Source organism: Ictidomys tridecemlineatus, chromosome 3, assembly GCF_052094955.1.
Source record: "Ictidomys tridecemlineatus isolate mIctTri1 chromosome 3, mIctTri1.hap1, whole genome shotgun sequence".
Taxonomy (NCBI): Eukaryota; Metazoa; Chordata; class Mammalia; order Rodentia; family Sciuridae; genus Ictidomys; species Ictidomys tridecemlineatus.
The window spans coordinates 65,009,132-65,022,383 of NC_135479.1; the positions used below are offsets into that span (position 1 = coordinate 65,009,132).

General features: G+C 35.2%; 1 protein-coding gene across 1 annotated transcript in view; it reads right to left on the minus strand.

The window, feature by feature from the left end:
• Nucleotides 1–12,860, minus strand: part of LOC120888242 (uncharacterized) — a 167,190-nt gene extending 154,330 nt beyond the window's left edge. Inside the window, exon 1 of the mRNA XM_078041107.1 lies at nt 12,809–12,860. The gene's annotated coding sequence lies outside the window, so the exon portion shown is untranslated. The remainder of the gene's footprint in view (nt 1–12,808) is intronic.
• Nucleotides 12,861–13,252: the final 392 nt, after the last annotated feature.

The following is a 13,252-nucleotide window of genomic DNA, read 5'->3' on the forward strand; positions in this document are numbered from 1 at the left end:
AGCTACAAATGGCCTTTTTCAAAGAGCCCAGGTGTATACTTGCTCACCCCAGTCTCCAAATATAATTTCTTATTTGCCCAGAGTGGCTGTTGTCCACTATTACTATTTGATTAATAATCCATGCAGGCCAGACTAGGAGTTGGCCTTTCCAGGCCAGGAAAAGAGTGGCAAGAGGTTGTTGGCATCATTCAGCATTGCCATTCTCCCAAAAAGAGAGGAGATGGAATCTGGCTCTTCCAACTGGAAAAATGGGCAAACACAGTGCTATTTATGCAAGAAGCCTTGTACCTGAAGACCTGGAAGCTCTGCGGAGCACTAAATAAAACCAGAACTTGTCACAAAACTCTGCACATGGATGTTTTGCAGTATCCAGAGAATCTCAGGACCTGTGGAGACTTACCTATGCAGCTGGAAGTTAGTGTCCACTCTCTTTCCTTATTTCTCTCATTTCTGCTGCTATAATTAATGACAGCAAAAAAGAAAATCTCAGGTTTTTCTTCTGTTTCTTACCTGACGTTCTACTCCTTTTACCCTTCATTGTCTGTATGGGATCCTGACTGCGTTCAACAAGGTTACTCCACATAATGTGCTCATAGGGGACCCGGAGCTTTAGCATCTGGAACAACTAGTACTAAAGTCTTCACACTTGCCTGTTTCTAATTTTAGAAGCACTGAATTATCTTCTAATTTGTTCATCCTGATTCCAAATTAAAATTCTCTTCACATATTTTATGTGTGGCCTCTTGAACACAATTTGACATTTCTTCTGCCACCAAAAGTGGTTGACTTCTCAACCTGAGGACAGATTTTAAATGTTATTTGCATCCCATTAATGTCTGTTCTGTCTGATGTTGTTTCTTTTTCTTGTCCTTTACTCATTTCTCCTTCTTTCTCTCTTTCACTTTCTTTATATATCTTTTTCAGGATGAAGAAATGCAGTGTGAAAAAAGAAAATTGATTTCTCTTGTGTTTTCTCCATGACTAACAATTTCTCACAAACCCTCTTTTTCTCTATGTCCCAGCTGTGCTCCCAGAGGCTAGGCCCTAACACTTTCACTCAAGTCAAACCTCAGTTTTGGCCTGTGAAATCACATGTACCTCAGGTTACCTCACCTACTTCACCTGGCATGAAAGGTCTGAATTATCTTTTACTTTCTTACTCCTGATTCCACATAAAAATAAACTGAATATTTCATGAACACATTTTAAAAATTATTTTTTATTCGTATATGGACAAAATACCTTTATTCCATTTACTTATTCTTATGTGGTGCTGAGTATTGAACCAAGTGACTCACATGCTGGGCATGCACTCTACTATTGAGTTACAACCTCAGCCCTTTTGAACACCTTTTTATGTTTCTCTGACACCAAATATAGTTAATTTCTCAGCTAGAAAAACAATTTGTTAGGTTACTAGCATCTCATAAACAGGTTTATTTAGCCTGATTTTGCTTCCTGGTTGTCATTCATTCATGTTAACTTTAGTTTTGGGACTCCAACCCAGGCATCTCTTATTCCAGGGAAAGGCTCCACCAGTGAGCTCCCTGCATTGCCCTGGAATATGAGCAGTTCACAGCAGGAAAGACTCTATTTCCCCAAAACCACTAGTATCAGGAAAGATAGTCTGAGGCACACAGAATATATTTAGCTGGCCTCAAGGGATAGCCCAGGCTTTCTAGAGTACTTGTGCATCATTTATTTTTATGAGTAACTCAAAGTATATTCTGACCAGTGGCTAGAGATGCTAAGGCTAGGTAATGGGAAGGAGGCATGATTCCAGTGATCCAGGGGCAGCCTCATGAGACACTGTCTCATAAATGGCTCATACTAGCCTGAGATGCTAAAGTTCAGTTAGCCTCAGCTTTGTGCACATGACACTGTGTATGGCACGGAACATGTAAGCCTTGGTTCTGGTGGCTGTTCAAAAGATCTGCTCTGCTCTTGGTGTGAGAATTGAGAGAAACATTGCTTAATAACCACAAAAAATAGCATTGGAACAGTGAGAATCAGCAATTGTGCACAGAAAGTTCCATGAGATGTTGCTTACTATAGCCCACCTGAAGTTTAGACAAAATTGAATAAACAGGATGAGCTTGGTGCTTTGGGAATTGTGAAAGCTGCCAGTTAACCCTCTTTTTGTCTATTAGGAGAAGTAACTAAAGTTAATGAAGCTCTGATACGATCACCAGAACTTGTGAAAAAAACTTGTCATGAAGATGGTATCATATTAGTATGATCCATCCACAGAGCAGGTATCACATCATTCTTAGGTGCTAAAATAACGATGGTATATTGCTATTAAAGAACACAGGGCAGCTACTCTATTGGGGTTTTTGTTTGTTTTGTTGTTGTTTTTTGTACTGGATATTAAACTCAGGGGCATTTAACCACTGAGACAAATCCCCAGCCCTATTTTGTATTTTAAGTAGAGACAGGGTCTCACTAACTTGCTTAGATTTTCCTGTTACTGAGGATGGCTTTGAACTTGCAATACTCCTGTCTCAGCCACTTGAAATGCTGGGATGATAGGCATGAACAATAGCACCCAGTTACATTTTCAGTTTTTGATGCTGCAGCATAAATGTCATATCATTATTGAAAGCCATGATGTAGCTATTAGATCATATTTAATTCAATCATATGGATATTACATTCATGTAACAGCCACAGATCATTTGTTAAATTTGCTTTAAATGCTATATTATACATGTCATTTTGCTATAAAAACTACAATGCAGCTATTTTAATTGTTTTGGATGCTATAACATAGATATTATATTAGAATTGAAAACCACAGAGAAGCTCATTTATTAATTTTACATGCTATACTATGGATATCATAATAGTTTTTAAGCCAGTTATTATATTAGCTTAAGATGACATAGCATGAATATTAAATCAGTTTTCAAAGCCACAAGGCAAATATTATGATTCAATTAGAAGGATATTCTATTAATATTAAAGGTTACAGGACCACAATTATTATTGTATTAGATGCAATATTATGGATGTCATTTTAGAATCAGATTTGTCAGAGAAGCTGATATATTAGTTTTAGAGGTTAAGCTATGAACATGATATTAGTATAACTGACAACCAGGCAGCAAATATAGTATCAAGACAAAACCATATGGTTTTGGGCTTGGGCTGTACCTCAGTTTTAAAGCCCTTGCCTTGCATGTGTGAAGCACTGGGTTTGATCCTCAACACCATATAAAAATAAATAAAAACATTTTGTGTCCATCTACTACAACAAAAACAAAAACAAAAAAACATTAAAAATATGGTATTAATATTACAGGCCACAGGGTTGCTATTTTAGTAATAATGGGTGCTATAATGAGAATATCACAACAGTACAACAGCACAAGAGAACATTTTTGGTACCTGAAATTAAACCCAGGGGCCCCTATTCCAAGTACTATTCATTTTTTTCTTTTTTTAGATAGGGTCAATATAATATGCTCAAGGCCTCACTAAATTGCTTTGGCTGGATTTAAACTTCTGATCCTACAGCCACAACCTCCAAAGCTGTTAAAATTATGGGCATGTGCTTCTATGCCTGGCTAGAGGACTACTTTAATATCTGTAACAGATTCTATAATATGGATATAATATCGACACTAAAGGCAACATGGAAGTTATTATGCTTATTTACGTGCTATATTGTGGATATTATATACTATTAAAAGGCCACATAGCAACTATTATTTCCATTTCAGAGGAAATGGTGTTAATATTATATTAGTACAAAAGGTCATAAGGCAGTTAGTATGTTAGCATTTGATTCTATTTGTGGATATGGCATTCATATGAGAGGTCAAAGAAGAGCTATAATATTACATTAAGAGGCCACATATGGTTGTAATATTAATAATGATGTCACAGGTCAGCTTCAAACAATACTTTATAATAAAGATCAGCTGGGCCTGGTCATGCATGCCTGTCATCCCAGTGACTCAAGAAGCTGAGACAGGAAGATTGCAAGTTCAAGACCAGCATCAGAAACTTAGTGATTATTATTTTATTTTTATACAGGTTCTTAAGCAACTTGCTAAGAACCTGTATAAAAAAATAAAATAAAATAAATAGATAAAAGGGCTGAAAATATGGCTTGGTGATTAAGTGCATTGGGTTTTAATCCCTGCTACCAAAAAAAAAAAGTATTAAAGGCCAAAGTTTGTATCTCTAACTCTCTCACTCTCTCTCTCTCTCTCTCTCTCTCTATATATATATATATATATTTTTTTTTGGCGGGGGGGAGTACCAGGAATTAAATCCAGCAGTGCTTAACCACTGAGCCACATTTTTAAAATATTTATTAGTTGTCAATAGATTTTTTTACTTTTTTTTATTTATTATATGTGATGCTGAGGATCAAAACCAGGGCCTCACACATGTTAAGCAGGTGATTTACCACTGACCCAAAACCCCAGTCCCCTGAACCCATTTTTTTGTGTTTTATTTTGAGACCAGTTTTCACTGAGTTGCTTAAGACATCACTAAATTTCTGAGTCTGGCTTTAAACTTGTGGTCCTCCTACCACACCTTCTCAAGCTCAGATGACAATCATATGTCACCATGCCTGCATCAAAATTATATTAGTTCTATATGCTATACTATGTATACCTTATTTCTATTAATTTATTAAATAGTCTAAGATGGTATCGTTTGGATAACATAGTACTATTAAATACCACAGGGTATCTATTTTTAGTAACTTTAGATACTCTAGTATGGATTTTATAATGTTGCCTAATCCTACATGGCAGCTATTATATCAGTTTTATATAGTAGAATATAAATATTACATTAGCATTAATAACTACAGGCAGATGTCATATTAGCTTGAAATGCCTTAACAGATATTATTTTAGTGAAATAATAAAATAAAGGATATAAAACAGAAAATAAGTTAGTTTTAGATGCTATATTGTGAAAAATTTTAACATTAAAGGTCAGGAAAGATATTTTATTAATTTTAAATGTTGGACTGTTGATAATGTCATAGTATTAAAACTTCAGGGCAGTTATAGTATTAGTTGTATTTGCTATAGTATGATATTACAAAATATCAAAGGTAAAAGACCAGCTATTTTATTAGTTTTAGTTGCTGTGGTATGGATATTACATTATTATAAAAAACCATAGAAGAGCCACAATATTACATTAAGCAGCGAGATCATGCATATAATATTAATCATAAATGCCACAGAGCAGTTATAACATTACTTCAAGATTCAACACTATACATACTATATTAGTATTAAAGGCCAAAGTTCAGTTATTATATTAGTTTTAGGTATTGTGTTATGGATATCATATTAGAAAAAAATTCCACATGGCAGCTATGATAACAGAATTAGATGCTATATTATGGGTCATTTATTAATATGAAATGCCACAAGGAAGCTATTTTATCTGTTTCAGATGCTATAACATGGTATCAAATTAGTATTAATGACCACAAGACAGCTATTATATTAGTATTAAAAGCCACAGGAAAGAGAGCATATCCATTTTAAATGATAGATTATGCATATCTTATTTGTATTAAAGGCCACAAGGCACCTATCTTATCAGATTTAGATGCTATAATAAGGTAATTAAACTACTACTGATGGCTGCAGAAACGCAATTATATCATTATTAAAGATAACAGTAGAGCAAGATGTGGTGGCACATGCCTGCAATCCCAGCAACTTGGGAGGCTGGGGCAGAAGCATTGTGACTTCAAAGCAAGCCTCAGCAAAAATGAGGTGCTAAGAAACACAGTGAGACTCTGTCTCTAAATAAAAATACAAAATAGGGCTGGGATGTGGCTCTTTGGTTGAGCTTCTCTGAGTTAAATTCCCAGTACCAAAATAATAATTTTAAAAAAGAGAACAGTGTAGATAGTATATCCATTTTAGGTGATATGATATGTATATCTTATTTTCAATCAAGTTCACAGGGCATATGTTATGTTTCAGATGCTACACTCTTGATATTATACTAGTATTATAGGCATCAGCACAATGACTATGTTTGTTTCAGATGGTCTGGTATGTATTTTATTTAGTTTAAAGGACACAGTATGGCTACTGTTAATTTAGATGCTACAGTATGATGTTATATTTATATAAAATGTCACAAGAATCTATTATCAGTTTAAGATAATATAATATAAATATCATTACTATCCAAGGGCACATGGAAGCTATTGCATTATCTTTAAATACTATAGAATGAATATTGTTTTAGCATCCCCAGGTCAATGATTTTGTTGTTTTTCAAATGTGCATTTCATGTTAGTATTAAAGTCAACATGGCAGTCAACATATTAATTTTAATAGCATAACATAAATATTATATTAGTTTAATGGCCAAAACATGACATTTTATTAGCTTAATGTGGTATAATATAAATATCATCTTAATATGAAAATGTGCAGAGCACACATTTATCAGTATTAGATGCTATAGTATGGATGTAAAATGAATATTAAGATGGACCCAGAAGTTAGTATACTGGTTTCACAGGTTGTAGAAAGTATGTTATGTTAATATTAAAAACCATAGAATATATACTTCGTTGGATTTATAGCCCATAATATGAATATCATATTAGTATGAAAAGCTACAGTGGTGCTATTATATTAGCTCAACGTGCTGGAATATGGGCTTCACAATAGATTTGAAGTCCAGAGCACAGTGACTGTATTTATTTTAGATACTATAATTTGGATACCATATTAGTATTAAAGTTCTCTCAATGCTTTGATTTCAGTATTTGATGTTACAATATGTAAATCTCACTAGTAGTAAAGACCACACAACAGCTATTTTATCAGTTTACCATGATATAGTATGAATATAGCAGTAATAAAGGTCTCCAGACAGTTATCATATTTGATTTAGAAGCCACAGTATACATATTGTATTAATACTGAACTATTCAGAGAAGCTATTACATGAGTTTTAGATGCATACTATGGATATTGTATTTATATTGAAGGGTACAGGGAATCTATTATATTAATTTTACTTGGCATATTATGAATACTACTTTAGCATTAAAGGTAAAGGCCACACATTTTTAAATCATTTTTCTTCACTTTATAGTATTCCCAATCATCATGGCCTTTTAACAGCATTTGATTAGAACAGAGGCGATGACAGAAGTTGGGAATAATCCAAAGATTCTCTGCATGGCAATTTGGGAGTAGAACAATGTGGATAGAGATGAAAAAAAAATTTCATGTGATCTACTCAGTGAGAGGCATGACTGTTTCCTTTTTTTCCTAACTGCTGCCCAGAGTCTGGGGCAAGAACATTCACATGAAGACATTTCTTCTACTTTAACAACAAGTTTCTAAATACTCAAAGGAGCAAATTGGAAAACCTAAAAATGACAAATTGGAAACCAAAATATTATTTAAAGAAGCTATGTGAAATATATATATGTATATATTTTTTTCTTGTAGTTTGTTCCTAAAAGATTGAATTTTATTAAGAGAAACTAAATTAATAACAAAATAAAAGTGGATTGTTTATGTTGATGTGGATAATTTTTAAAGTTTCTATATCTCAGAGTTAATTTAAAATGTATCATTTAAGGTGAAAATGGAATGACAGGTTCTAATGAGGAAAATATCTCCATGGAATAAGAGTGGTCTGCCATGATCTTTTTGTAAGTGACCGTGTTAGGAAAAAAAAATTCTGAATGATATGAAGATTCTGGTACAGCATTTCTATTACACAATTTCTTACATAACCTCATGCATTGGATATGTCAACAGATATAAAATTTGAAGAAAAAAATCTGTATTAAAATTATTACTTTTTAAATAAAAACTGTATTTCAACCAGTTATCTGTCTCCTGATTCAGCAGATGCATTAATTATCTCCACTGGTGTTCAGCAGAAAAACACTTCTGAGCAGATTCTGCCAGATTTGGTTCATCCCATGCCATTCACTCTGTGTGGAGCCTCGGGCTAATTTGAGGCTCATCACAGATCATGAAGCCTTGGGCTTCTGTTCCTTAGTTTTATAACACATGTATCATAATCTTCATCTTCCTTTCTCATCAGATAGGGATGTACAAGGCCAGTTCTACAGTAATGGTCAAGCGTTTTTTTTTTTTGTTTGTTTTTTTTGTTTGTTTGTTTTTGTCATCTGTGGGACCAGGGGCTGACATAGGCTAGGAGAGCCTTTCTGCAGAGCAACCAGAACATTCTCTGTGGAGCTCAGTCCAGCTAGTTTCTGAGCAGTCTTTCTTGCTGTTCCTCATCACCCAGCCCAGTATGCTCAAGTGCACTGAATTTCATGTCCTTAAATTGTGCACTTCCTGAAGTGAGTTCTGTCAGGCAGACAGCTGGGCTCCTCTTCCAGCTCTTTTCCTACTCTCTGTCACCGCTGCTCTTCACTGTCCAGCTTGCACAGCCTGCAGGCAGCTTGATCCAGCGCTTGGCCTCCCTTAGTGGAGCTCTCGTGTGGACCTCTTTTTTTTTCTGCCCTCATGCCTCAGTCAGGACGTTGTCTCCATCTCTGCTCCTGCTGGCACCACTTGACTCCCCGTGTAAGGAAAGGGGTTGGAGCAGAGACTTGATGGGCTAAGGTCGCAGGGAAGGGGTGGCCTCAGCAGGCTGAGGACTCCTAATCCAAACTATTAATTTTAGAGGAACAATATATTGACTCTATTAACATTAAGGCATGCAGGCTGGGCAGCTATTGTATTAGATTCCATGTTACAGAGGGTAGCGCGTTGGTAGCAAAGACAACAGGGTGGTAGTTGCGTCAGTGTTTGATGCTCTAATATAGATATGATATCAGTGTTGAAAGACCACGGTTCTTACTGTAGCTTCACAGGCCCCAGTTTTCATATTGTATTAATGTTAAAAGACTTACGAAAACCATTATATTAGTTTTGGATGCTAAATTATGCATATATGTTAATATTAAAGGCCATGGGGCACATATTATATTATCTTTAGATGCTAAAGCATGGATGTTTAGTTAATACTAAAGGCCATAGAACACCTATTATATTTAGAGGATAAAGCATAGATATTGTGTTAATTTCAGAGGCCCCAGGACATCTGTTACATTTGTTTTAGAGAGTATAATATAGATATCTATAATAATATCACAGGACACTTATTGAAGTTCTATGGATAATTTGTTAGAATTAGAGACTGCATACGGAAAATACATTAGCATTATAACACCACCATATCCCTTTACCCTTCTCAGATTCAGTCAGACAGCACGCCCTCTGGTGGCCACTGGGCACAGTACACCAGGCAGTGCATGTGCCCCCGATCCTGGCGACCCTGACAAATGGGGAAAATCCGATCATGTATCTTAGAATATTAAAGGCCATGATTTTGGAAATTCAAAATGAAGTGAAATCCATAATCTACGAGTTTTTCAAAAAAATGGGGAATTGAAAAAGTTTTGAGAACTCTACTGAGTTAAATGAATGTACATAGAAACTGAAACTTCTTCAAAAATTAACTCATCTTTGCTGGGGCAATGGCTCACACTTGTAATCCCAGTGGCTCAGTATGTTGAGACAGGAGGATCCTGAGTTCAAATCCAGCCTCAGGAAAAACGAGGTGGTAAGCAACTCAGTGAGACCTTGTTTCTAAATAAAAAACAAAATAGAGCTGGACATATGGCTCCGTGGCTGTGTTCCCCTGAGTTCAACCTCAAAAATTTAATTTCAACTAGATAATAATTAAAATTTGAGAGAACTATTAAAAATCTAGAAGGGAACAGAAGAAACTCTATGTAATCTTAGTGATGAGGGGGAATGTTTGAGTTCTGGGAAACTCTCTAAAGTTGAGCTACATCCCCGGCCCTTGGTGATAAGCTTTAACTCAAAATGCCAAAAACAAATTGACAGAAAAAAATTTATAACATGTACTTATAAAGTTAATTTTTTACCAAATGTGCTGTTGTATGTATGTGTAAAATTATTATTATTTTTTTTACCAAATGTGCTATTGTATGCCTATGACCACAATTGCTTAAGAGGCTAAGGCAGGAGGATTGTATATTTAAAGCAAGCTTTACTGAGAACGTTTTTAAAAATTAAATAAATGAGTAAATAAATTAAAAATCTGGTTGTTTGGCTCAGTGTTTAATCACCACTGGGTTCAATACACAGTATCAGAAAAAATAAAAAGAGTGAATATCTGAAGAGACACATGACCAAAGAAAATATAAAGATGGCATATAGTTATACAAAATGGTACTCAGCTTTAGATATCATTAGAGAATCACAAATTAAGACAGAAGTGAAGTACCATAAGGTTGTAGTGGACAGATAATGCAAAGCATCAAAGATACTAGGAAACAGTTTTCTTTGGTTGCAGCCATGTTCTGAGAAAACAGCTTTTGTAGTAATCAATTAATCATCTAAATCCTGAGTTTAGTTAGTTTCATAACAATTTACCCAACATGTAAGAGAAAGGGCTCAGGAGTTCACAGTCTGCAGAAGTTCACATAAAAGCAGCTTTTTATTTTACTGGTATGTGCATTTTAACACTTCAAGTAAAAAACCTGAGAAGGGGAGAGCTTCTTCTCTTTCTTTCCTTCCCCTACCAGCTGCTACCATTGAGTGCAATTGGTAACTTTTATTAACTTAGAAATGTAGACATCTCTGTGAAACTCCAGCTCAAGGCCAAAGGCCTTGTTAAAGAATTTTTTTAAATCACATTTTGCATTTGTAAACACACATTTAAAAACTAATATACCGGATAAAGGTTTGTGAAAAACTAGTAAGGGGTGTTTGGCACCTGAAGTGCTGAGTTTTTCCAGGTCAGTGACCAAGTAATAGAGCAACAGTAAGTAAAAAGTTTACCTACACTGAAATCTTATGTAGAGACTCTTTTGCTGATAGTTCAAAAATCCATAATAATGAAGATTTCTGAAGAAGCTTACTTAAGTTTTTCTCTGGAGAAGGGGCAGTAACTACAATAGCACAGCTATTAGAAATGCTGAACTCAAAGAAGTGACCACAAAACAACAGATAATATGATGTGGGACATAAACATCTTTGGCATTGCTGGAAGTAGATTTGGAACAGCCAAGTAAATAAATTTTATTCAATGGCCCAACAGTGTACTTATAAATTATATGAATTTTTACATGTGCTCTAAAAAAGCATGACTAACTAAAACAAACATGTAATTATGCACAGCAATTCTATGATGTTGATCAGATTAAAAATCTGAATGTCCTTCCACAGCAGAATTCAAAATCAACACAGAATGGAATGAGATGTATCACCAACTGACATAGAGACACAGATGCATCCTTCCTGGTGTGCTGCTAAGCAAAAGAAGCCAGGCTAAAGAGAAAACATGCTGTATGGTCCTTCATTTATGACATTCCAGGACAGACAAACTACAATCTGATGAGGAAATTCACAGAATGAAGCCCAGGAGGGTCCTTAGTGAAAGAACCTCTGTCCTCATTGAGTTAGATGCACGACCCCTTGTGTATGATTGTGTTCAGAAACTCATTAACTCCCTGAACCAGTTCTTGTACAGACTTTTGTGGAGATTTAATAATGTCAGCAATATGAATTATTAGCCCAGTCTCCACCTTCTTTCCCAAAAGGAGGTGTGATACTGAAAGACACTCTCTATCCTGAAGATTTTCTAGACCCACCAAGAGTTCTTATTAGAGTAAAAGACCTTCTGATCATCCAGGAGATAAGGCAGGATTTACGAGCTCTGTGCAAGAAACAAAGGTCAAAAAATAAATGTTAAAAAAAGATGCTCTTACCCCTCCTATCACTCAGAATATGTGAGGATTTGGTGAGATATGCACCAGAAATGGGTAGAAGGGACCATATACTCATAGTTTTGTTATTTCACAACCTGTCATCTGCAGCAATAATTAGTTCATTTCTCATACTGAAACAATAAATTAATTATATGGCAGAAGCTAGGGCCCAGGGTTCTTCTAGATGGTGTGAGAAGTTACAGATAAAATGGAGTGAAAAGGGGCTAGGGTTGTAGCTTAATGGTTGAGAGCTTGCCTCTCACATGTAAGGCACTATGTTTGATTCTCAGCACCACATAAAAATGAAGATATTTTGTCAATCTAGACCTATAAAGTGGTGTGTTTGTAGGGGGGTTGAATGAAGAGTGATCTATGGCATGTGAATCAGAATTCACTGACTACAGATGAGAATAAATTCATATTTAGCTTAGTACAAATATATTATTCCACATAAATATAGCTATAATAAGAGAGTGTGTGTAGATTAGAACAGAAATACATATTTCTTTGCATTTTCAGTTGTGATGGTCAAAATGCAATAGGAACATTCTGCTGTCAGATAAAATATTTTATTATTCCCTCTAATAAAAGGAGAAAATTACTTTGAAAAAATGACTGTTAGTAGAACAGAGATAGCAAATATGAGTCAGGTAATGATCAAGTATCAGAAAGTAAGAATTTTGAAACTAGAAACCTCTTGTGAAGAAAAATTTTAGTCAATTGAGGCAGACACAGCAATTATGTAAGTGATGCTCACTTCCTTTTCCTTAAATGTGGGCTCTGCATCATTACTTCCTCTAGAACACAGACAATGTGGACACACGAGAACAGTAATTTCACAGTGAGGACCCTGGAAAGCATGCTCACAGCCAGCTGAATAGTTCAGTACTAATGAGAAAATTAAATTGGAGAACATGAGATGTCAGAGCTGTTCTCACCTATGTGACCTGCTTTAACAAGTATTATAGACCCAGTCTAAATATGAGAAGAACAAGAAAAACACAGTGGAAAAAATCTAAAAAATACCTTGAGAGGTCCTTCTTGACAGAGGAACTCTCAAACACAGAGGAATCTATACAGACATGATGCTGTGTGGGGCTCCTTGGTGGGGTCCTAGGAAAAGAAGAGGCAGAACTTAGAAGCCAAATAAGATGAAACTTCAGTTAACTGTAGCACAGCAGGATTTGATCTTCATGAAAAATGATCTAAGATGTTAACACATTTAACATAGTCATATAAAGTGAAAATCTCAGCTGAGACTACAGGGCAATTTCTGCACTATTTGTAAGCACAAAATGAAGGATTAAGAACTCAACAAGTTCAGGGCAGCTGTTTATTCATTCATGGACTTGGGCAACATAGAAGCTCATTTTCTAATTGTGATGATAAACCCAGCCTAGTTTCATCTTAATGTTAGAGGTCTTTTCATCACAAAGTCATAAAAAGTTAATTTTGGTTTTACTATAAATT